General features: G+C 44.1%; 1 protein-coding gene and 1 long non-coding RNA gene across 5 annotated transcripts in view; both read left to right on the forward strand.

The window, feature by feature from the left end:
• The window catches only part of LOC149748116 (uncharacterized), a 59,039-nt gene extending 57,667 nt beyond the window's left edge, over positions 1-1,372 (forward strand). For both annotated transcript variants that reach the window (XR_016394509.1, XR_016394510.1), the window contains exon 2: positions 188-1,372. This is a non-coding gene — a long non-coding RNA (uncharacterized LOC149748116). The remainder of the gene's footprint in view (positions 1-187) is intronic.
• CDYL (chromodomain Y like) overlaps positions 1-24,523 on the forward strand; it is a 156,419-nt gene that overhangs the window by 58,475 nt on the left and 73,421 nt on the right. The gene's annotated exons all lie outside the window — the stretch shown is intronic.

Below are 24,523 nucleotides of genomic sequence, written 5' to 3' on the forward strand. Positions count from 1 at the left end.
GCAGCACGTTCAGACATTTTCTGTTGCCCATTTGATATGGATGAATGCTCTCGAAGTCTCACGATTGGTAAATCCTGGTGGGGTGACTTGTGTGCCAGATTTCACTTATTTATTGATTCCTTCTATCCATTTCAGTAAAATCTGTCATTGGATTCAAGAATTTTCTTTCTTGCCATTTGCTTCTCAGAAAGTCCTGTTGAATTGAGGTTGTCCCGAGCCCTTCCTCGGACTTCACGGCAAGTCTGAGTTGCTGCTTCCCCTTGAACTTGAATCTCTCTGAAGAGAGTCAGTTGGCTTCTGTCGATACTTCTCATCATGCCTGTTCAGAAGAGAGCCCACCTGTCCGGTGAAGCAGTGTGATCCAAAGACGTGGATTTGTATCCATCCACTCCAGAGCTTTGTCCACTTCCCGAATCATCTCGTCCCGACTACTTAACTCTCGTGCATTTTGCACCAGGTCAAGGTTCCTTGCACCTTTCACTGCTCTTCCTGACTGTCTAAATGGTGCTGATTTTTAGGGCAAACATTTCAACTGGGACCCTCCTTCACTGTCTTTGCTGACTCCTGTTATCTCAAAATAAGCTGCTTGTCCAAAGTGAGACTTTATTCTTCCCTCAGGTAGAAATAGCTTTGATTTTTGTATTTAAGAAAACCATGCTTGGGACTTCCCTGGCGGCGCAGTGGATAAGACTCCGAGCTCCCAATGCAGGGGATCCCTGGTCAGGGAACTAGATCCCACATGCATGCCGCAACTAAGAGTTCTCATGCCACAACTTAGGAGCTGGCGAGCCACAACTAAGGAGCCCACGTGCTGTAACTAAGGAGCCAGCAAGCTGCAGCTAAGGCCCAGTGCAACCAAATAAAATAAAGTAAATAAACAGAAAAAGAAAAACCATGCTTACATAGGAAATTCAAGCAGTGAGTAAGTTACATTGAGGATGGGAAACTCAAATAAAACCTGAGTCAGACCCAAACCACTGTTTGTTTCATCGATCCTTCTTCCCTATTATCTCCTTTTGTATGTAATAATGGCTAATATAAGTCTAGGCACCAACATGCTTCATACCCACGCACATCAGTTCCCTCTCTCAGCGACCCTTGGGGGCAGGTGCCACTGTTGCCAGCTACCCTGCTGAGCCTGAGGACCGAGTAGGCCGCCAAGACCACCTGGAGCCCAAGGGGTGCACGCCACCGTCTGTGGACCACCCCCCTTGTTGGAGTGTGTAAACATGCATGTTTTTCTGTGACCTGCTTTTTCTTGTTTTGTTTTGTTTTAAATTCAAGGATATGCTGTAATTCTCTCAGCGTTTATATATAGACTTAAGTCAGCATGAAGGTGGGGAGTTTAGACTGGCTGCCTGGGTTTGAATTAGGACTGCTCACTGCCTCTGTAAAAAGGGGGGGTAATAGATACGATTTATCCTGCAGCATTTTGGAAGAATTAAATGAGTTAATACGTGTAAAGAACTTAATTTAAGCCATTGCCAAAGAAGCACTGGGTACATGCTAATTACCAACTATGTATTAATAGTGTGTTACATGTCAATTACTTGCTGTCCTTAGACCCTTCTGGGCATATTCCCGAGTCATCATTTGTTACACGACCTTCAGAGCAGTCCTCCAGTTAGAGTCCGTTTGTACACACTTTACTGATAACGTTGTTTCCTTAAGCATTGTTTGTGGTAAGGTTTTTGTTTGGTTTGATGGCTGCCTAGTGTCTTGTTATACTTTTAATGGTGTCCATTTCATGATGTTTGCAGTGACTCTCACAATAGAAAAGTGTGTTCAATGGAATAAACTTTTTTTTTTTAATTGAAGTATTGTTGATTTACAATGTTAGTTTCAGGTGTACAGCAAAGTGAGTCAGTTATACATACATATACTTTTTCAGATTCCTTTCCATTAAAGGTTACTACAAGACATTAAATATAGTTCCCTGTGCTATACAGTAGGTCCTTGTTGAGTATCTATTTTATGTACAATAGTGTGTATCTGTTAATCCCAAAGTCCTAATCTACCCTGCCCCCACCCCTCCCCTTTGGTACCGGTAATTTTGTTTTCTGTGTCTGTGAGTCTGTTTCTGGAGCAAACCTATTCCCTTTTATAATATCAGAGTGATTCTCTTGCAGATGTGAGCTCAGTCCTGTGAGCTGAGTGCTTCCACTTTAGTCTCTCCCAGATTCTGGTCCCCTTGGGTCCCTGGCTGTCGTGTATCGCAGGTCTGCAGTGCTCTGGGCGCCTTGCTAGCTGCAGGATACGCTTGGTTTACCCTTCTCAGCCCCTCAGTCGCGTTGCAGGTGAGGACACGGGTGGGGTCACGTACCTGCCACCGTCCCTGGCAGAGCCGGTGCTGGTCGCCAGAGCTCTCCTGCCCCTTTACCACACTCATGCTTCCTGGAAGGGGAGCTTGATTTAATGGTGGCTGCCTGTTCTGGGATTATTACAAAAAGGACATTTTTACTGTGGATGTCGCTATCAGATAATAAGGTTATTTTGATTAGCGCTGGTTCTGCAAACTTGCATTTTAGGGCCTCTCCGCCTTGTTCAGGAGAGAGTTTTGGTAGCTGCCCCCCAGTTACAGAGCTTTTAAAACGTAAGTTTGCTGAATAAGAGTAACTGCCAACACCACTCTTTCCGGGTCCGGCTTCCCTGTTCCTCTCAACACCGCACACTGACTGTGGGTAGCAGACAAGTTCTGGATGGCCAGCTCAGGGCCAGGCTGACGTGAGAACTTCTGTGGACACAGGTATAATTTATAAGAAGCTTCATAAACAAGTTCACGCTTCCTGTTGCTTCTTCTTTTGGACCACAGCTTTCGTGTGTGATGGCTTACGATTTTCATCGCCTCTCTTGACCTCCCTCTTCCGCCCCCCGTTCCCCCCAGTGCTATGTTGGGGCCTATGTTAGTGTCTCATGATACTGTAGCATGCAGGTGTTAGCACATGGGTCCTGAGTTTCCAGCTAGGAGCTTGTTACGGAGGATCAGAATAGTAGAGAGAGGGGGATTGATTCATTAACAGCAGGTTTTTGTTTCTCTGATGCAGAGGATCTAAAAATATAAAACAATTTAAAGCATACAAGTACTAGTGGAAGATGCAGCGCTATTAGCAAAATGTTCTGGGAGCACGTGCGTATTCTTTCTAGTTCTGTTTACCGCTTGTCCAGTGATACTTTGATGGGCATCCTCAAGGTGTGCACTGGGCCTGAGAGGCACAGAGGTGCACATGGCGCTGGCCTAGTTGTCTCAGGGCCAGGCTGTGCTGGGGGGAGGAGGTGGCCCCAGAACTCCTTATTGAGGGTTGGTGTGTGGCCCAGCCCTAGGTGGTTTTTGTGGTCACCCGTGTAACTGAGCTGGGGCTTGGCTATGTTTGAGCTCTTCTCCCCTACTTCAGATTCCTTTGAGGACCAGTGCATCAGGCCTAGCTCTTCTCGAGTCATGGGAGGAGACTTGGAGGGTAGGAAGTGGAAACCTACACCTTAAGACATAGCCCATGCTTTGTGTAATGTGATGTCTAAAGATATGTTTTCATTAGTAGACCTACTGCTATATTATGTTGAAGGTATTTTAAATTTTATAGGGGTGCTTCTTGAAAACTTGGTGTCCTTGAAAACTGTTAAGTTGGGTTTGATCTGCTGAGCACAGAGTGGCTCCCTGGTGCTGATTCATCCCCAAGCAGTTCTACTTCTGTACTTAAAAACCTTTAAGCACCTGGGTTGCAAGGCCCTGTGAATCTGGTTATCTTGACCATCTCCTTCAAATCCAGCAGCCAACACAAAGTATATATTCCCCGTTAAATCACAACAGCATTCTTAGAAATTCATAGCCCTGGTAATAAACAAGAAAGTAACCAGAAGCAAGAAATGATCAGAGTGCTGGATAGCCAGCCCTCAGTGAGGCACGGAGCATGGGGCTGGCCTGGTGTAGTTGTCTCAGGGCCAGGCTAGTGCTGGGGAGGAGGTGGCCCCAGAACTCCTTATTGAGGGTTGGTGTGTCGCCAGCCCTCAGTGAGTTACCAAGCAGGTCTGTGTGTGCCTGGTCTTTTGTTGTTTTAGCATCTCATGTTTATTTTAATTTTTTTGTGTGTGTGTGGCTGTGTTGGGTCTTTGTTGCCGTGCACGGGCTTTCTCTAGTTGCGGTGAGCAGGGGCTTCTCACTGTGGTGGCTTCTCTTGTTGCGGAGCATGGGCTCTAGGCGCGCGGGCTTCAGTAGTTGTGGCTTGCAGGCTCTGGAGCGCAGGCTCAGTAGTTGTGGTGCAGGGGCTTCGTTGCTCCGCGGTATGTGGGATCTTCCCGCACCAGGGCTTGAACCCGTGTCCCCTGCCTTGGCAGGCGGACTCTCAACCACTGCGCCACCAGGGAAGCCCAACATCTCGTGTTAAACAAACAAAGCAGTACAGGGTGAAAAGTAGAAAGTCCCCCTTCTCTGTAATTACATCTGATCCACTGGTACAGTCCACATGTACTAGCTTTGAAAGAAATGTTAAGTGTTGATGTTTTGGGGCTTTTGAGGAGGAGTTGACTCTGATTTTGATTTAAGCCTATACAGCAGGCCTTAAGCCCGTCCATGAATAAGACACCAGCTCCTCCTGGTGACAGCTCACCCTAATTATTTTACTCTATAGCCACATAAACATAAAACCCACAGTAAGGGCTTCCCTGGTGGCGCAGTGGTTGAGAGTCCGCCTGCCGATGCAGGGGCCACGGGTTCGTGCCCCGGTCCGGCAAGATCCCACATGCCGCGGAGCGGCCGGGCCGGTGAGCCATGGCCGCTGAGCCTGCGCGTCCGGAGCCTGTGCTCCGCAACGGGAGAGGCCACAGCAGTGAGAGGCCCGCGTACCGCAAAAAGGAAAAAAAAAAACCAACACAGTAAATAATAAGTGTTATATCCATTAAAACAGTATGCCGTGCAACAAAGTCAGCTTAGAGCTGTAAACATGGTCTAATGAACAAGGATCCCAAAGTGTCTCCTACCCTGCCCCCCAGGCATTCTGTGTCTGCCATCCGGCAGCACGCTCTGTATGCAGAGTTTTCCCTTCAGGACAGTTGTTTAATGTGCTCATCCTTAGTTTATAATTCCTAGACCATTTCATCATTTATAGCTTCAAAGAGAAGCTCTGCAGCAGTAACTTCTGAGATCATCTGTGGCAGCTCTCTGGTTTGACTTGGTGCTAAAGACCTGGCAGCTCCTCCCAGCTCATCACCAGCTGATGGTTTGAGCACGAGATCTTTTCAGATGGACTGCTTCATTAAGCACATCTTCCCCTACTTCTTGGCAAAAATAGGAACAGCAGAGACAAGCGCTTCCTCGTTGTTTTTGAATTGGGAAACGTCACTCAGCTTCACAGTCACCAAGATGAGCTTCCCAGAGGACGTAGCAGCACCGGGCATGGCTCGATGTTCCTTTTAGTGGCAACTTCCACAGGTGAGCCCGGCTTTCGTGAGGCCCTTTCCCGATGCAAGTGGTATTTCCCACGGGTGTGAGGTTAAGTAGAGCCGTTCCCAGAAAGCCGTTTTGTGTCACAAACCCGTGAATTAGTCAGGAGAATAGTATGCTTTTGCAAGTTGTTATGGGTATGTAAAACAAATGTTTAATGCAGAAGGTGATCTCAGACTGACTTGGTTTCTAATGTCTGTGTTGGGACATTGCCTCATGTGGGCCCCCAAGGCTTTGTCTCCTGCCGGAGAAGGTCCAACTTAAGTCAGAAGATAGAACAGAGAGACTGGAGAAAGGAGTATTGGAAAAGCTAATGGCTAGAAAGTATCATTATTGATTTTAAAAAAGTCCCCAGATCGAAGCTCACTAAAACCTGAGCGAAACTGAGTCCAGACCTAGAAATAAACTGTGGAACAGTGAAGGCCAAGGAGAAGGTCTTAAAAGCACAGTGGGACAAAGACAGGTGACCTAAGACAGCCCCGTGGTGACACCGACAGCTGGCTCTGGCAGTGTCGCTGAAGGCAGGAGACGGAGCTGAGGAAATAGCTGCCAGCCTCGAATCTCTCCTAACGCGAGATCGCATTCAAGAGACGAAGCGAAATGGCCGCTTTCAGACAGACGGGAGCTGAGATGCTTACCAATGGGAGACTGTTGCTAAGGACCATCAAAAGGAGCTCTTCAGGGCTTCCCTGGTGGCGCAGTGGATGAGAGTCCGCCTGCCGATGCAGGGGACGCGGGTTCGTGCCCCGGTCCGGGAGGATCCCACATGCGCGGAGCGGCTGGGCCCGTGAGCCATGGCCGCTGAGCCTGCGCGTCCGGAGCCTGTGCTCCGCAACGGGAGAGGCCACAGCAGTGAGAGGCCCGCGTACCGCAAAAAAAAAAAAAAAAGGAGCTCTTCAAAAAGAAGACATTGAACCCAGAAAGACATGAAGTAAAAAAGATTGGTCAGCAAAGAAACTGGAAATGGGTAAACACATGTCCGTTGTATAAAGCAGTAATAGTCATGTTGAGAAATTTGGTCATAATAAATTACATACACCTAACATTCGTAGCAACAACAAGAAGATAGGTGATCAGGAGTAATGTTTTCTTCTGTCCTTTTATTTTTGGGGAGGGAGGAAATCACTTTAGATTTTAATAAAACAGGTAAGCATGTTAAAGCTGTAAGGGTAACCACTAAAATACACAAATTATCAGAGAGAAGGGGAAAAGAACAAGCAAGAAAAAGCAAGGGTAAATAGAATGACATGGTCAAAATAAATGTAAGTACAAATATATTTGCAATCACGATAAATTAAAAAAGGATTATGTGTCAGTTAAAAGTCAGAGATTGTCAGATTGAATACATTTATAATTTTAAGGCAAAATATGGTCAGTGTATAGTGATAAAAAGAACAATTTAAAGTAATCTTAAACTTGTTTGCTTTTGGTAACATAGCTTCAAAATATGTAAGACAAAGCCGATGTAATTTCAGGTCTAGAGGCAGTGAGAACTGTTAAATGACTCCTCCGTAAGTAACTAGTAGATTGAACAAAGATAAATTAGAAGGTAAGATTTGCATAGCTAGAGTTTTATCTGAGCCCATGAACTTTAAAAACCCTGCCTTTAATAAGAAGATATGTTCTTCTGAAACATAAGAGGCGTAGTTCAGTATTGCCCACACTGTAAGCCACAAAGCGGCAAATAACTTGGCGGTGTTGGTGCGTCATTACCATGATCATAACCTATTAAATTAGAAGCTGAACTTCTGATTTTGTGCTTTTTGAAAATTTGAAAATTTTCTAAATAACTTATAGTTTAATGAAGGAATCATAATGGAATTAAGAGAGCACCTAGAAATGAATGGTTATCAAAAATTTTGGAACGAGTGAAGTACCCAACGTAGAAGTTAAAAGCAGCAGAATAAAGTCAAAGAAAAACAAGGGATGATAAAGACAAGAGTAGAAAGTAACCCCCCCAGCAAGGATACAAGTCCCAAGGTTAATCCTTTGAAAAGACACAATGTGGCAGAATTTATGAAGAAAGAGAAAAGATGATTAAGACCAATAGCAGCTGGAGTGAACAGGATGGCTTATCTACAGGTACAAAAAGTGTTTTAAAAATAAGAAAACTACAGACAGTTGTGTGTCAACAATTATAGACAGTATGATATTGCTGTTGGGAGCAAATAGAACATAAAAGTGTGAGTCATATGTAGAAACTTGTTCATTGACAATTAAGGTTACAAATTAGTATGGAAACGATTGGCTCTTTAGGTCATGGTGTTAGGATATTTGGTGATCCATGTGAGAAAGAAACAAAATTAAATTCCCTACCACACACTGTACAGAAGTCATTTCCATGTGTAGTAAAAGACTATATGATTCTGGGGAAGGGAATGATTTTTTAAAAGCAAGACATTAGGACCAAAAACCATAAAGAAAAAAAATTGAATTCAGCCAAAGTAACAAGGATATTTGCAGCATTATTGTTTCTAATAGAGAAAAATTGGGAGCAACTCATGTCCATCAGCATGAGAATGGGTAAGTGGATGAGTGTATCATTTATGCTGTGGAATATTATATAGCCTTTAAAATGAGTGAGCCAGATCTACATGTATGAAGATGGATTTCTTTCAAAAACATTGATGAAAATTTATAGAGTTTGAAACCATGCAAGATGATACTCTGTGTTACTTAGATGTACACACACGTTAAGTAGTACACTTTTTCAAAGACATGTGAGAATGATAAACATCAGATTTGGAGTAGTGGTTACCTCTAAAGACTGGGGGTACTCAGTGGGTTTCAACTGTATCTTACTGCTTTTTTATTTAGAAATACCCAAATCGGTTATGGCAATATGTTAGGGTTGATTAGCTAGGTGGTCAAGCGGAATACAGATAATTCTCTCTTTTTTCCCCTACTTTTTTGTGTAATTGAAATGTTTCTGTTGGGGAGGCAGAGAAAGCATTGCTTTCACATGAAGCAAGGACAATCTCTCTGGTAGAAAATACTCCTTATGAAATACAGACTTTAAAACATTATTGAAAAGCAAGCGCTGGGTGTATAAGTCTGTTTGCAACTGGAAAGTCACACGCCAGTACGTCGTTGGTACGAGGGCTAAGGGGTGGATAATGGGGAAAGCAGGGTTCCACAGCCAGGAATTGTTCCTGGACATAAGCGAAAATGAAAATACTCGGACTTTCTTTTGGTCCCTTTGAGAATATATCCTCTGTGCTATTAGAGCAAGAGCCAGTCTTACGGTGCTGTTGGCTTTGGTCCTGAAGTTGGCAAACTAAGTAAGCAAACTCAGATGAATTCACCTCAAAGAGAAAATTTAAGGCTGGTGAATGGACAAGTTCTGAGCCTGTGTCAACATGCTGGTTTTATAAAATCAAATGACGTTATTCCCCAGTTTTACCGCCAGACTTGTGCTTGCGTGCTTTATGCTTATCTTCTGAGTGACCCTAACTGTTGGTACTGATGTGGGGCGTTCTTCTGCCCCAGAGTGTTACTTGTGGATCTGATCCGTGAGAAGACATCTGGAGACAAAGGGTCTTTATTTAGAGCTTTAATTTCATCCAGTAACATTTTGAAGTTTTCAGTGTAAAACTCTTGAACTTCTTTCATTAAGTTGATTCCCAAGTATGTTATTCTTTTTGATATGTTGAATGGAATTGCTTTCTTACTTTCACTTTTGGATTATCCATTGCTCTTATATAGAAATACAAGATTTTTATATGTTGGTCTTGTATCTTTCAAGCTAGCTAAACCCACCTATTAGTTCTCACAGTTACTTTGTAGATTCCTTAGTTTTTCCCTGCATCATATCATTTGCAAATAAAGACAGTTTTTCTTTCTTTCCGATCTATATGTGTTTGCCTTTCGGGGCTATGTAGAACCTATAGTGTGATGGTCAGCAGGGGTGCTGAGAACTAACATCTTGCTTATGTTTCTAGGATATTTAGGGGAATGTCTTCAGCCTTTCACATTAAGTGTGATAGTAGCTGTAGGGTTTTGTAGATTTCCTTATCCAGTTTCTATTTCTAGTTTAAGAGTTTTGGTCATAAATGTATATTTTGTCAAATGCTTTATCTGTGACCATCAGGACGATCGTGTAGCTTTTAGTCTATATTAATAAGGTGTTACATTAATTGATTTTCAGATGTGAAACCGACCTTGCATTTTTGGGAGAGATCCTACTTGGACATGGGGTATAATCCTATTTACATGTTGGTGAATTTGGCTTGGGATTTTTGTGTCTGTGCTTATGGGAAATATTGTTCTGTAGGGTTTTTTTTAAATTTACTTTTGTTTTTAGGATGTCCTTGTTTGGCTTTGCTGTCAGAGTAATACTGGCCTCACGGAATGATTTGAGAAGTGGTCTTTCCTAGTCTCTGACAGTGTTTGTATAGTACTGTTTTTTTCTTCATTAAGTATTTTGTACATTTCATGAGTGAAGCCATCTGAGCCTGTACTTTGCTTTGTGGGAGGACTTTAAATGACGGAGTGTATTTGTTTACTTGTAAACCTGTATAGATTTTCCGTTTCTTCTGGGGTCCATTGTGATAACTGATATTTTCCTAGGCATGTCTCCATTTCATCAGAGTTGCCTAATTTGTTAGCATAGGGCTGTTCATGTTACCTACCGTTTCCTTGTCCTTTACATTTCTGCCACGTGGATAGCGATGTCCCCCTTTGACTTCTGTTGTTGATAATTTGTGTGCTCTCTCTTCTTTTTGTGGTCAGGCTAGCTAACGGTTTATCAGGTTTGTTGATCTTTTCAAAGAACCAACTTTTGGTTTTATTATTTTTCTGGGTGGTTTTGTTGTTTTGCTGTTGCATTGATTTCTGCTCAGATCTTCATTACTTACTACCTTCTGCTTGCTTTGGGCTTAATTTGCACTTATGTTCTTGTTTCCCAAGGTGGAAAGCTTAGATTATTGATTTTTTTTTTAACTTCTTCTTTTCTGAATACGTGTTTAATGCTATAAAATTTCCTCTAAGCACTACTTCGACTGCATCCCATAAATTTTGATACGTTTTCGTTTTCATTTACTTCCAAATGCTTTCTAATTTCTCCTGTACTTTTTCTCTTTGACCAGTGGGAAATATTTAACTTTTTTTTTGGTCAAACCACACGGCATGCCGAACTTCCCTGATCAGGGATCGAGCCCGTGCCCCCTGCAGTGGAAGCGTGGAGTCTTAACTACTGGACTGCCAGGGAATTCCAGTGGGAAATACTTAGAAGTGTGTTGTTTAAAGGCAAGTTTTGGAAATTTTTCAAAATTGTTGGTTTCTAATTTAATTCCTTGTGGTCATTGAACAAGTTTTCTCTTTGTCCTCAGGTTTTGATAGTTTGACTATGATGTGTCTAGGTCAGGATCTCTTTGTATGTCTTGAATCCTTTCAAATTAACTGAAACTTGTTTTATGGCCTAGAATATGGTCTGTGGTGGTAAATGTTTTGTGTACACTTGAAAAGAATGTGTATTCTGCTGTTACAGGATGGAGTGTTCTGTAAATGTCAGGGAGGGTGAGTTGGATGATAGCAATCAAGTTTTCTATGTCATTGCTCATTTTCTGTTTTATTCTATCAGTTATTGATAGTATTATTTTGAAATCTTCAACTGTAAATGTAGGCTTGTCTATTTCACCTTTCATTTCTGTCAGGTTTTGCTTCATATATTGGGACTCTTTTAGGTATACGCATACATTTATAGTCATTGTATCTTCCTGAAATATTGACCTTTTATCATTATGGAGTGTTCCTCTCTGTCTCTAATAATATTTCTTGGCTGAAAGTCTGTTTTGTCTAATATGAATATAGTCACTCTCAAGTGGTTACTCTGGGCATGGTATATCTTTTCTGTCCTTCTACTCTTATCCTATTTGTATCTTTGAATCTAAACTTGAGTCTCTTGTAGAGCATATGGCTGCTTTGTTAAATCTGTTCTGCCATTCTCTGCTCTTTGTTGGGAGTATTTAGTTCTTTCATTTCTCATGTAATTGTTGGAATAGTTTTGCTTTGTCAGTTTGCTAGTTGTTTTCCGTTTATCTCATTGTTTTTGTTCTTGTTTCTTCTTTCCTGCTTTCTTTTATGTTAAACATTTTTTGCCTTTATCATATTAATTTCTGTGATTTTTTTAAATGATATATTTGAATTATTTTCTTAGTGATTGCTCTAAGGATTATGATAGGCATTTTAATTTATCACAATGTACTTCAGGTTAATATTACCTTAATTCAAGTCAATGTATCACCTTTACTCCAGTATATCTCTCTTTTCTCCCCCTTCCTTTGTGATAGGAATACACGTTATATCTAAATTGTCAAGCATGTACAGTGCTATAATTTTTGCTGTTATAATCTTGTTGCATTTAAGAAATTGAGAAGGAAAAAGAAACAATATTCAACCAGTCTTTATGTGTACCCACATATTTACTGCCCCCACTGCTCTTCCGTTCTTCCCCTGCTTTTGCATTACTGCCTGGAATCATTTTCTTTTAACTTGAGAACTTCCTTTGGTGTTTTTTATCGGGCAGCTTTGCTGGCCATGTGTTTTCTCAGTATCATTTATTTGGGAATGTTTTTATTTTGCCTTCATTTTTAAAGGATAGTTTAGCTGGATATAGAATTCTTGGTTGGTTTTCTTTCAGCGCTTTGAATATGTCATTCTCCTGCTTTTTACTTTCCATTGTTTCTGATGAAAAGGCAACCATTAATTGTATTGTTGTTCCCCTGTATATGTTAGCTCGTTATTTTTCTACTGGTTTCAAGATTTTCTCTGTCTTTAGCTTCCAAAGGTTTAACAGCTGTACCTCTAACTAAGGATCTCCTTGGATTTATATTACTTGGGCTTTGTCGAGCTTCTTGAATCTGTCAGTAATTGCTTTTCATCATATTTGGAATGTTTTCAGCCATATTTCTTAAAGTATCTTTTTTCTGCCTTCTCTCTCTTTATGTCCTCTTTATTATATATGTCCTCTTAATATTTTTTCTCGCTCTTCTTCAGCTTGGGTGAAGTCTGTCAGCCTCTCGAAAATTTCACTGACTCTTCTCCTTCCCACATCTGCTGTTGAATCCATCTAGTGAATTTTTTATTTCGCTTACTGTGTTTTTCACCTCTAGAATTTTTGTTCTGTTTTGGTCGGGTCTGTTTCTTTGTTATTTTTCCTATTTGAATAATTTTCATCATGTTTTCCTTGAATTCTTTAAACATGGAGTCTTTTTTTTTTTTTTTAATCCAGTTTTTTTGAATGTATTTGTAAGGGTTGACCTGAAGTCTTTTTCTGCTAAATCCAAGCTATGAGTAAACTGAGAGACAGTTTTCATTGTTTTATTTCCTGAGTATGACTCATACTTTCCTGGTGTTTTATGTGTATTTCAGAATTTTAACTTCTTCCCTGAGTTTTTTGTTGTTGCTTTTGTTTTGCAAGTGTGTGCGTGTTTTAAGTCACTTGCCTGGATGTAATCCGAGGAACCTTGTGGCCCTAGGTGTGTGGCCACGGATTGCTCTGCTCAGCTCCCTCCATCCCAGTTTTTACCTTGATTTTCGGCCTGACTTGCTAGAGGTCACTCCTGTGGCTGTGTAGTTTGTGAGTCAAGTTTTGGTCAGAGGTCATGGTCAGACACCTTGAGCCCATAAGGCTTCCACCCTCTGCACTGGGTTTGTGTTTCTGTTGCATTCAGAGCTCAGACAGCTTTCAGGGCTGCACTGGGTTTGCTCTGTGCTAGCCCCCTTGAGTGTCCACTGTATGTGGGGTGTGTGGAGCGGTCATCTCTCCCCTCAATGGCTGTCTCATTTCCAGGCTCTCCCTATAAATTTCTGCCTGTTTCTTCCACTGTCAGTCACCACTGCTGGGACCTCAGCCTCTGGCTGGGAGAGCTGCAGCCCTTTCCCGGCATGGGCTTTCTGCCCTCTGCTTCGGATCAAGTCAGTCCCCTTGACGGCTAAGCTGCAGGCTTTCCAGGCCAGCCCCACAATGGTAGAGCCACCAGTGTGTCAGAGCCGTGGTGGGAGACAGCCTCAGGCAGCAAGGTCACCAGCTTCCTCTCTTCTTACTCAGAATTCAGTGGGTTTTCATGAGTAAATGCTTGTCAATCTATTGGTTGCCTTTTGTCGGATTTCCGGGGCCCTGGAGTAGTTGTTCTTCAACTTTGCCAAGTTTTATAGTTGTTTTTTCAGTGGAAAGGATTTGTCAACCTCTTCTTTCCTCTCTTCTGGGTCTAATTTGATCTAGTAAGATCATTAGACGTAATGGCTGAGCCCCCTTTAGGGCACCTGGCTTCTGGGGGCTGCTTCCGAGGCCTCCTCCAGTGTCACTCCTGCTCTTTGCACTCTCTGCTGGATTCTCCTGTTCGTTCCCTCTTCTAAATGTTTGTGTCTCTCAGGGCCCAGTCCCCAAACTCCTTCTCTTTATCCATACTTAACTCCCTTCATGATCTCATGGATTTAATCACTTATAATGCCTACAAATTCCAAATTTCTATCTTTAGCCCAAATTCCAGATGTGTGAGTCACATGGCCTCTTCCACGTCTCCTCTTAATGTGTTTAAAACTGAACTCTTGTATCTTCTCACATCCCAGTAAATGTCAACTCCATCTTTCCAGTTACTCAGGCCAAATATCTTGGTTAGCTTTCATTCTTCATTTTTCTCTCATATCCTGCATTCAGTCCATCAGGAAATCTTACCAGCACCCCGTTAAAATAGACCCCAAATCCAGCCACTTCTCAGCATGTCTTCCACCTCCACTACCCTAGAGTCCAAGTCACACCTCCTCTTGCTGAGGTCGTCACAGTCGCCTGCCCGTTCTTAATTCCACAAAGTCGCTGGAGTTGTGATTCTGAAATGCAAAGCAGACACCATTCTTGTGCCCAGAGCCGTTGCCCGGCTTCCGTCTTACTGAGAGCAAACCCCGAATAAAGCTTGGCTACAGGCACTCAGTTTAACTCTCCCCCTGCCCCCGGCCTCCTTGACCTCGTCTTTTCCGTTTTCGCCTGTCACCTCCACTCGAGGCCCCCCCCCCCCCCCCCCGCCTGCCTCCTGTTCCTCTCGCACTCCAGGCTCACCCCTGCCCTCTGGGTTTGGATCAGCCGTGCGCTCTGTCTGGACGTCCTTCTGGGTGTCCTTGCTCAGCTCCTCCTGACCAAGCTCTGTGCCGTTACCCTGTCCCCTTCCTGGGGTTTTTCTCTTCTTAGCAATTACATATATTTAATGTATTTCACATTTATTAATTTGTCTGACTCCTTTCACTTGAGTATAACTTCCAGAATAGAGGAAAGCAATACTGTTTTTGTTTCTTCCTATAACCTCAGAAAAAGCAGAAACCTGACGTGTCACAGGGACTTGGTCCGTATTGGTGGAGTTGGTGAGTGTGCTTAGCAGAACTGGGTTTTAGCATCCATCTGCTTCAGGTGGATTCTCAGGGTGCATCTTAGAGACCCTGAGGCTCTCGATCGGAGCTTCCTACCTGGCAGATCTCCGAGCTGGTTCGTCAGACTTAGAGTCTGCACATACTGACCCCACTTAGCACTTCCACGGCCGTCTCCATGTCGCCGGGGCTCTGTGTAGAAATCGCATTTGGCAGTGCCTCTCCGCCCTAAGCGTTCTCCCCGAGATGGCATCTGGAGGAAATAGAGAGGGGCGCTTTCCCACAAAGACTACTCTGCACCCCTGCTCGGGCTCCCACTGTCCCTAAGGTTCCTGTTTCCATGGAAGAAATGGGTTCCCGTTCCGCCTCTGCGCTGCCCCCTAGCGTCCCTCCGTGGAGTTGGGACAGATGACGGTGGAGGATCACCTTCGTGGCTTCAATGCCGCATCTCCACGCAGGAGCTGAGATTTGATTTTCTGGCCAAAAGCAATTGTATCCTGGCTCCTAAATGATTTGTTTGCCATCGGTCTGAGTCTGGGCATTTGCGTGGGCTGTAGAACAGCCGCATTTCACCCCAGAGTGGGTGTTAATTCCCCTGGTGGATGTACTCATTCCTGTTCGCAGAGCACTTGGGGGGTTTTCCACACAAAGGTACTCTCTCCGTGAGTCAGCTTGTCATTCATGAGAAAGATTCTCATCAAACGGCATCGGTGAAGTCTGTCACAAACGTCACTTTACTGAGTCCTTCGTGTGCGCCTGGTATGGTACATTCTTATTAACTTAATTTTGGCGTGTCTTGGTATCTAAGTTTGGCTTTCTTTGTGGAACATTGAGGTTTAAAAGTGAATACTTTGGCCAAGTTTTTATAATTGTAGATATATGGAACCTTGCCTGTAGGACCGTAGCTTCTAACTTTGCTATTTTGTTATGAAAATAGAGCTAAACAGAAAATTCTCAAAGTCAGAAATACTAGTTTATTCTGTTCTCACTTCCTGAACAATTCCATCTTTGTCTCCATCCATTTAATAAAGCCAGACAGTAAAGCATTCTGACTCAGAACAGGAATTTATTATTTCTTCAAGCTCTCTATTTGGCATTTTTGGTTTGTGTTGTCAATGAAAAGTAACAAATGCTTTTTTCTATTTTGAGGTATCTAAAGAAAAATATAGTTGTTATGAAATATGTTTTTATAGTTTTTCAGTTGTAGCAGCTGTGCGGGAAAAGTTCTGATTCACCCTTGTTTATACAATACACATACATAGATTTGACTGTTTGTGATTTGTCTGTCAAGTATGCAAGAAGCAAGTGGTTTCATTGGTACCAGATACCATCCTACTCTTATTCAGAACGAAATGCCAGAAATGTGACTTACTGGTAAAATTTCTAAGCGCCTTTTACCCTTTAAACAACTTGAATCCATTTTTACTTGTTTAAGTCATGTAAGAGAAAGTGGATGGATAGGGTGAGTGTTAGGACTTTTAGCAAACAGGATCCATTTAATGTGTATGCATATAGAATTTCTGATCACATATTGAGAAGGGAGGCAGTAACAATATATACAGTCTCCCTACCTTCCTGCATATATACCGAGAGGCATATCACTGCTCGAGTATCTGGCGGTCTCATGGAAGGAGGAAACGGGAATAACGATGGTACTGTTCTGTGCGTTTTTCATGGGGCAGATGGAAATCCACATTTGCTGATAACCGAAATCATAACACTTCTCTTTCATTTTTGGTTAGAAAGTTCACTTAGCGTTTAACACTTTGGAAAACATGGCCATCGAAAATTTTTATCCTTTCATTTTACCAGCCTGCTTCAAGAATAAATTGATGAACATATAATAGGGCAGAATTCAGTCACTACTGAAGGAATTCAGAACTGATACTCTGTGCCTATGGTTACGCGTGTGAGGGGGAGCGAGGCTCCGAGCAGTGGAGCGGATGCCTCCTCCAGGCTCCTGGATTTCTCCGCACCTGCTCTCCATTTGCACCTGCCACCGTCTTTGAGCATCCACTCGGTTATTTCCTTGAGTTTATTCCTCAGCTGAATTCTCGAATACGGAGTAAGAGTGTTTTAAACCTTTCGATGTTCTTTGTTGAATCGCCCTCCATAACATAACACAGCTCCCACCTTCAGTAGTCAGGCTGTTTGCTCACCCTCGTGAGCCTTCCAGATGGAAAGTGGTGTCTCCCTTTGGTGAGTTAAACCTTATTCATGGGGTGGTGGTGGCTTGTACTTTCTATCATGAATTGCTTACTCACAGTTCTTGCCCTGCTCTATTGTACCTTTAAAAGAGGTTTTAATGCGGTAAGACGAGTAGCCTCTTGGTCCATACTTTCCACAGCTTGTCAGTTTTACTTTGTGCTGGTCCTGTTTTTACATTTATCACACGTTCTCCGTGTTTCCATTCCAGCCCACCTCGCTCGGCTTTGGCACTCGGCTCCCCAGCACCGTGGCCGGGGGAACCGGTGGGTCGTGTGCTGCAGGGAGCTCGGCCCTCGGGGAGGGCGCAGGTCTCTGAGGACCCAGCTCCGGTTTAGATGTCATCTGCCAGGAGCATCTCTTCATCCCCTGGTTCATTCCAGCCTCAGAGCTGCTTCGGAGTTGTTCTGTTGAGTTTGCTGAGTGAGGTGTGACTTACATACAGAAGTGCATAGATGTTAAGTGTGCGGTAGTTTTGACAAATGTGTACACTGCCGTAACTACCATCTTGACAGAGATGGAGCATTTTCACCACTTCAGTCTCCTTGTGCCCCCCAACCCCGTCCACAGACTCCCCGCTCTGATATCTCACCACAGGTTGGTTTTGCCTCTGGTGGGCCCTCCAACAAGTGGAGTCACGTAGTGTACGGGTCTGTGTCTCGTTTCACTGACTCAGCGCGGTGGTGATGAACACTCACTCGTGTTGCAGGGGTCAGTCCTGGTGCCGTCTTATTGTGGGCAGCAGTTCAGGGTGTGAATATACTTCATCTGCTTTCCTGTTGATGGACACCTGGGCCGACTCAGTCTCTGACCGTTAGGGTAAAGCTGCCGTGAACATTCTCGTACGGGTCTTTCTGTGGACGTTTGTTCCCGGTTCTCTTGGGTAAATACCTAGGAGTAGAATTGCTGAGGTGGGTGTATGTTTAAGGAACTGTCACACAATTTTCCATACTCGCCAGTGTTGACCTGAAGCAAATAGACGGCCAGGTTTTCTCCAGCAGAGATGGGTTTATTCGGGATCAGCGGAGAATTGCAATTCAGGGTCTCATATGAAGCAACCATGTGCAAGTGCCCCCCACGGCAAGGGAAGGAGACGCTTTTATAGAGGGGACAGGGGAGGGGGCGGGCTTAGTAAACAGAGCCTGACTTTTCATTGGCTGAGTCCTGGCAGGAAAGAACGGGAGTCTTTCTTCTTCCTGTTGGGCTTGGCTGTTGTCGCAGGGGTGAGAGCTCCCCCTGCTGGTCTTCTATTTAATGGGGGTTTCTGTTCAGTAATGTTTTACACCAGCATGTGTGAGAGTTCCACTAGTCCTGCATCCTCGCCAGCATTTACTCTTGTTGTCTGAATTTTAGCCATTATAGTAAGTCTTAAAGTTAGGTAATATAAGCCCTCCAACTTCGTGCTTCTCTTTCAATGTTGTTTTGGCTATTCTAGATTCTTAACTTTGACATACAAAACCTTAGAGTTAATTTGTCAATTTATAAAAAAGAGCTTTGGGATTTTTGATTGGGATTCTGTTGCATCTATGTATCAATTTAGGAAAAATTGACAACTAAATAAAACTGAGCGCCGATTTATAAACATGGTGTTTCTTTCGGTTTATAGGTATTCTTTAATTTCTCTCAGCCATGTTTTGTCATTTTCAGCATAGATGTTTTAGACGTTTTGCTTAAATTTATTGCTAATATTTTGCTTTTTGATTATACTGTAAATGGAGATTTAAAAATTTTCATTTTAATTATTTAATACTACTATTAATCCTGTGACTTTACTGAACTTGCTTATTTTTCCTAGTAGTTATTGTAGCTTCCTTTATTTCTGAGTTTTTAAAATCAAGAATAAATATTGACTTTTCCTCAACGTTTTTTAATTATGGAAAATTTTAAACATCTAAGTCGAAAGGATTTTACAGTGAGCATTCATAGGCCCCCTGTAGATTCTTCTGTTTGTCATCCTGCCATCCATCCATCCATCCATCCATCTCGCTTGTTGACACAGTTTATAGTAAGTGCCCACATCAGGACACTTCCCCCTAGTAAACTTCATTTAGCATGCAGTTCATTAGCTTGAATTCCATGTTTGTTTATACATCATTTGTTAATGATGTAACATTTTCTAACGATGCACTGCACAGGTCTTAAGTACTATACAGGTTGCCAACCTTAACAAAAGCATGTACCTTTGCAACCCAAAGGCTTATTGAGCTAGAAAGTTCACTGATGCCCCTCCCAGTTAATTCCCTACCAACCTTTGCTTTTGGGTTTTCTTTCAATAATAGTTCAGGGTGGGTTTTTTTTTTTTTTTTTTTTTTGCTTGTTCAAGAATTTTCATTTAAATAGAATCATACAACGAGTAGTCTTTTGAGTAGGGCTTTTTCATTCAGTGTGATGTTTTGAGACTCACCCATGTGTTTGTATGTATCACCAGTTGACTTCTTGTTGAGATGACTGTATGTACGTACTACAGTTTGTCCAGTCGCTTTTCTAGTTTGGGTCCATGATGAACAGAGTTGCTGTAGATAGTTCTGTACAGGTCTGTTTGTAGATGTGTGTCTTCATTCCTTTCGGGTAAAGTAATGAGGTTGGAATTGCTACATCATAGTGTAGCTATTTGTTTCGTTTTATGAAATGCTGTCAGACCTCTTACCAAAATGGCTGTACCACTTGAAGATCCTACCAGCACTGCGTGAATATGCCAGTCGTACATCCCTGGTGTGTTTTCATTTTAGCCATTCTAATGGGTATGTAGTAGTATCTCATTGTGTATTTAGTTTGCATTTCCTCATGAGCAATGATGTTCATCACTTTTTAATGTGTGTACTGGACATTTGTCTATCTTCTTTTGGGAATGTATGCTTAAATCCTTTGCCCGCTTTTAAATTACATTTTGGTCCTTTCATTATTGAATTCTAGGAATTCTTTATCCGTCTTAGGGACCAGTCCTTGAAGATATTTTTTATGGGTATTATCTCCCAATCTGTGGCGTGTTTATACATTTTCTCGACATTGTTTTTTGATGAAGTCTCATGTATTAATTTTCTTTCTTTCATGGTTATTGCTTTTTGTGACCTAAAGGACCTTTGCCTGCCCCTAAGTCACAAAGATGATGTCCTGTGTTTTGCTATGGAAGCTTCATATAAAAACTTGTATAATTGGGCCTAAAATACATCGTGAATTAATTTCTGTGTGTAAAGGTTGGGATAAGGGTTGTGGTTCACTTTTTTTACGTATGGATAGCCAGTATTCCAGCAGTATTTATTGAAAAGCCAAGTGGATTGCTTTGGAAGCCTTTGTCACCAAAAATCAATCACTCATTCAATCATGTGGCCAGTTTAAGTGAGGGTCTACTTCTGGGCTCGCTGTCTCCTCTATTCCATTCATCCCCTTGTACGTCCTGTGTAAGTACCACACTGTGGGGAATCTCTTGGTTCTTGGGAGAGGGTCTTGAAGTACGGCTCTATGAGTCTTCCAGTCAGTTCCTTTTCAGGATTGCTCTGGGTTGCTCTTCAGGTTTGTTGCCTTTCCACGTAAACGATCAGATCTCGGCAGCTTCCACATAAAATCGTGCTGGGATTATTATTGGGATTGTCTCATATCTATAGATACATTTGGGAAATTTTCATTTTTAACAGTATTTACTCTGAATTCATGAACATCGTTTTTTTCTTCAAGTTTTGTCATACATAATTGACACACAGCACCATGTAAGTTTAGGGTGTACAGTATAATGACTTGACTTAACATATGTTGCCAGATGATCACCATAATGAGTTTAGTTCACATCCATCATCTCATACGACTAAAAGAGAAAAAGAGAGAGAAGTGTTTTTTTCCTTGTGATGAGAACTTTTAGGGTCTGCTTTCTTAGCAACTTCACATATACCATAGAGCAGCGTTAACTACAGTTGCCATGCCGTACATCGCCGGAACTTATTTATTTTATAACTGGAAGTCTGTGCCCTTTGATCACCTTCATCTAGTTGCTCCTTCCCTCTCCCCCCGCTCCCCCCGCCTTGAACATCTTTCAGGGCTGTCCCAGGATGTTTGTTTAGAAGACAGCCATGGTTTCTCCTGCCAGAGGTCGGGGCAGGCGTGCTCACGGCCCATCATAAAGACTGGCCTCCTGTCCTGTGACATCACCCACTGTGTGCGTGGGCCTCACCTGGCCGTCTGTGTCATCCTGTGGGGACTGGAGCGAGGACGTGCTGGCCCTCTGGCTGCTGCAGCTGCTCAGGAACGGAGTCCTCTGTCTGTGATCGGGGTCCTGCCTTTGCCACGCCTATGAAACAGCGCAGACGCGCGCGGTAGCTTGCAGATGGGGTGAAATCACAGACGCGTCACGGTTCTTGAGTTTCGCTTAGGATGATGGGAAACGGACAAGGATGTGGTTTTCTCAGAGGAGAGGATGAAAGCCTCACGGGTCGCTTGGTGAGATATGAGGAAAATCCGTGGAGATCAATGGCTCGCTGTGTTGACCAGCTCATGGGCCTGGCAGTAAATGGTTCCCCGCTTTTGTGGCCTGACGACGGGGAGAAATGGAGATGGTTACGGAGACTGACTGCTCGCCACGCGGTCCTGTGTGGACTCAGATGCCAGACACGGCCCCCTTGGTGGCCGACTCTTCTCTGGGCAGGAGGATGTGCTCACCAGTTTGGTGGCACGTGGCCCGGAGCTTCTCAGGGTGAAAGGAGGAAGGTCACAGCCCCCGTGGGCAGAAGGCAGGCAGGTTGTTAGGACCTTGAGTGGTTCCCTTGGGAGATGAGTGGGGACTTGGTACAGCCGGATAGGTGGCTCTAGCACCGACTGTCATGCCGACCTCGGGTCCAGTGGTTGGTGGCAGTAAAAGGCCCAGTGTTTTTTGCGGTGGAGGCGGTCTGGGGTGCTCCCCAACGCTGGCACCAAGTGTTGCTTTCCCTGGTGGCACAGCAGGAGGCTGCCCAGGCTTTGAAGGGGTTGGGCGTTATTTTGGCGGCTCCCCTTCTGTGGGGCCTTCCTGTCTGTGATCTCCCCCCCACCCACTCCTGACTCCACCATCTGGCCCCTGAAGCCTCTAAGACTGTGCTTTCTGGGACTTCCCTGGCCGTCCAGTGGTTAGGACCCTGAGCCCTCACTGCCAGGGGCACGGGTTTGAGCCCTGTTGGGGGAACTAAGATCCTGCATGCCTTGCGGTGCAGCCAAAAAAAAAAGAGTGAGACTGTGCTTTCTGCCGAGTTCTGGGGATGTACGAGCCATTGGGGTCCCTTGTTTCAAGGGTCCAATCCCCTCGGTTCTGTGGGCTTTTGGTTTCCTTCCAATGTCGTCAGATAGTCATGTGTATATTCCTCTCTTTCTTCCAGTGGAACAATGTATCTGCCTGTGTTTTCAGTAGATAACAACCGTTCTTAGTAGTTAAGGCAACTTTTCTTGTTCTTAATAGTTAACACACCTTTCACGTGACTGGTGAAACACCTGTCTTCCTCATCTGTTGCTTCAAGGGTCCACCAGAATTCTTTGACATAAGCAGGGTTTTTTGTTTGTTTTTTTTTTTGCGGTACGCGGGCCTCTCACTGCTGTGGCCTCTGCCGTTGCGGAGCACAGGCTCCGGACGCACAGGCTCAGCGGCCATGGCTCACGGGCCCAGCCACCCCGCGGCATGTGGGATCTTCCCGGACCGGGGCACGAACCCGCGTCCCCTGCATCGGCAGGCGGACTCTCAACCACTGCGCCACCAGGGAAGCCCGAGCAGGGTTTTATGTATCATGGTGATGCTCTGTTGTTCCAGGTTACCCAGGCATTGGTGTACGACTGAAACCTGAGAAAAGCCTTCAGCCTTGCTTCTGGTTGCAAAGTTATCCTGGAAGCCCACTGTTCTGGGAGGGATCACAGCAAGTATTAGCCACCAGCGGGGCCGCTGGCACGGTTACTGGTGATGGTGCCGCTTTGGTCTTCTTGTAAGCGGATGTTTGCGTGCCTGATTTCTCAAGCTGCAGCAATAGCAGAGTTACGTTCTTCCTTCTTTACTGAGCTCTTTAACCACGGTGGGTTTCTCCATGGGTTTTTGTTCATCGGTTAGTGAACCTTCGTCCGTGCTTTTCTTTCTGTCTTGTGCAACCCCCTGGCCATCCCAGCACCTTCCTGGGCTCCGAGATTGTGGCATGTTCCGAGGTCAGTGGAGTGCGTTGGGTGTTTGGAATGACCCTTTTTGATTAATTTTACTGCTCTGGAAACCATCAGAGGATTTTGCTGTGTTCAGGAAAGCCTGGTTTTACTTCTTTCACGTTTGGCGTGTTTTAGATTGAGTTTTAGAAGGAAATCCTAAGGAAAAGAACTTTTGTCTGTAATTCTGTGCTTTTATGAAGAATTTGTTTTTTAAAATTCTTTACATCGAGATTCTGTAACTAGAAGTGGATACCCACGTATACTTTAAGAGACAGTTTGTCGATACTAGTTTTCAGAACCAGTTACGGGGCGGCTCTCAAGAGGAAGGGACTGAAAACCCAAAGAAAGATCTCTTCATGTGTTGTCTTGTGATCAGGTCTTCCTCCCTCATCACAGAAGAGCTCTGGAAATCCCTTGAGGCTTATATCCCAGTAAAATCATGTTGAATCCGGGTGATGTGCCTTTTTGTGGGAGATTAATTTAGCTACTCAGACTAGGGATGAACAGGACTTTAACGCTTTCAAAGGAGGGAGGACATTTGTCCTTGAAGGAGGGGTGTCCCAGCTTGGTGTGAAGTTGGTGTTAGGGGCCTGAACCTCCCACGCTGTGTGTTCCATGCCCGGTGTGGCTCTCGTAGACCCGCCACTTCGTGTTTGTGTCCCCGTGTCGGCCACACGTGTTGTCAGCTTGCAGCCACGTCCCCACGAGGGTTAGAGCAGCACGTGCGCCCCGAGTGCCCACTGCTCCTTCCCCGTCTACTGTGGGGTTGTGAGCTGGGACCTGCAGGCCAGCCGGAAGAATGGTTTCCACAGGTTTTAAATAGTTGAAGAAAATCAGAAGTTCCCTATTTTAGGACACGTGAAAATGACAAAACCCTCACTTCAGTGCGCGTAGTAGTTTCCGTGGCGCCTGTGGCTGCTCTCATGCCCAGTGGTGCAGTGGTGTGGTCGGGCCCCACGTGGCCCTTTCCAAGCCCCGGTCTCCTGTGCGTGCCTCGTCCCCACTCCTCTCAGTGTCCAAGCGGAGTGTGGCCGCCGAGTGCACACGTGGTGCAGCCCGTGGGGGGCCGGCCTGCAGGGCCGCCAGCCGTTCACGGGGGTCAGGGGAGGAGACCTGTCCTCCCTGACCAGAGCCCTGTGCAGCTTGAAGGAAACGGGCGAAAGGAAGATGGGCCGCCCTGGTCCAGCCTCCCTCATGCTGCTGGGGTGGAAGTTGATTTAGAAAGAAACTAAGTATTAAACAACGTTGTTAGCTGTTAAGAGAGAATCTCTTTACTGCTTGTATCTAAAACTTTTAAGTTATTTCTGCCATGAAATTGATTGGCATGGAATTTTCCAGAAACGTGTTTTAAATGGAAATACTCACACCCTTAAACGCAGCTCTTCACAA

Source organism: Delphinapterus leucas, chromosome 10 (genome assembly GCF_059928025.1).
Source record: "Delphinapterus leucas isolate spDelLeu-1000000601 "Yukka" chromosome 10, BTC_Dleu_Yukka2, whole genome shotgun sequence".
NCBI lineage: Eukaryota > Metazoa > Chordata > Mammalia > Artiodactyla > Monodontidae > Delphinapterus > Delphinapterus leucas.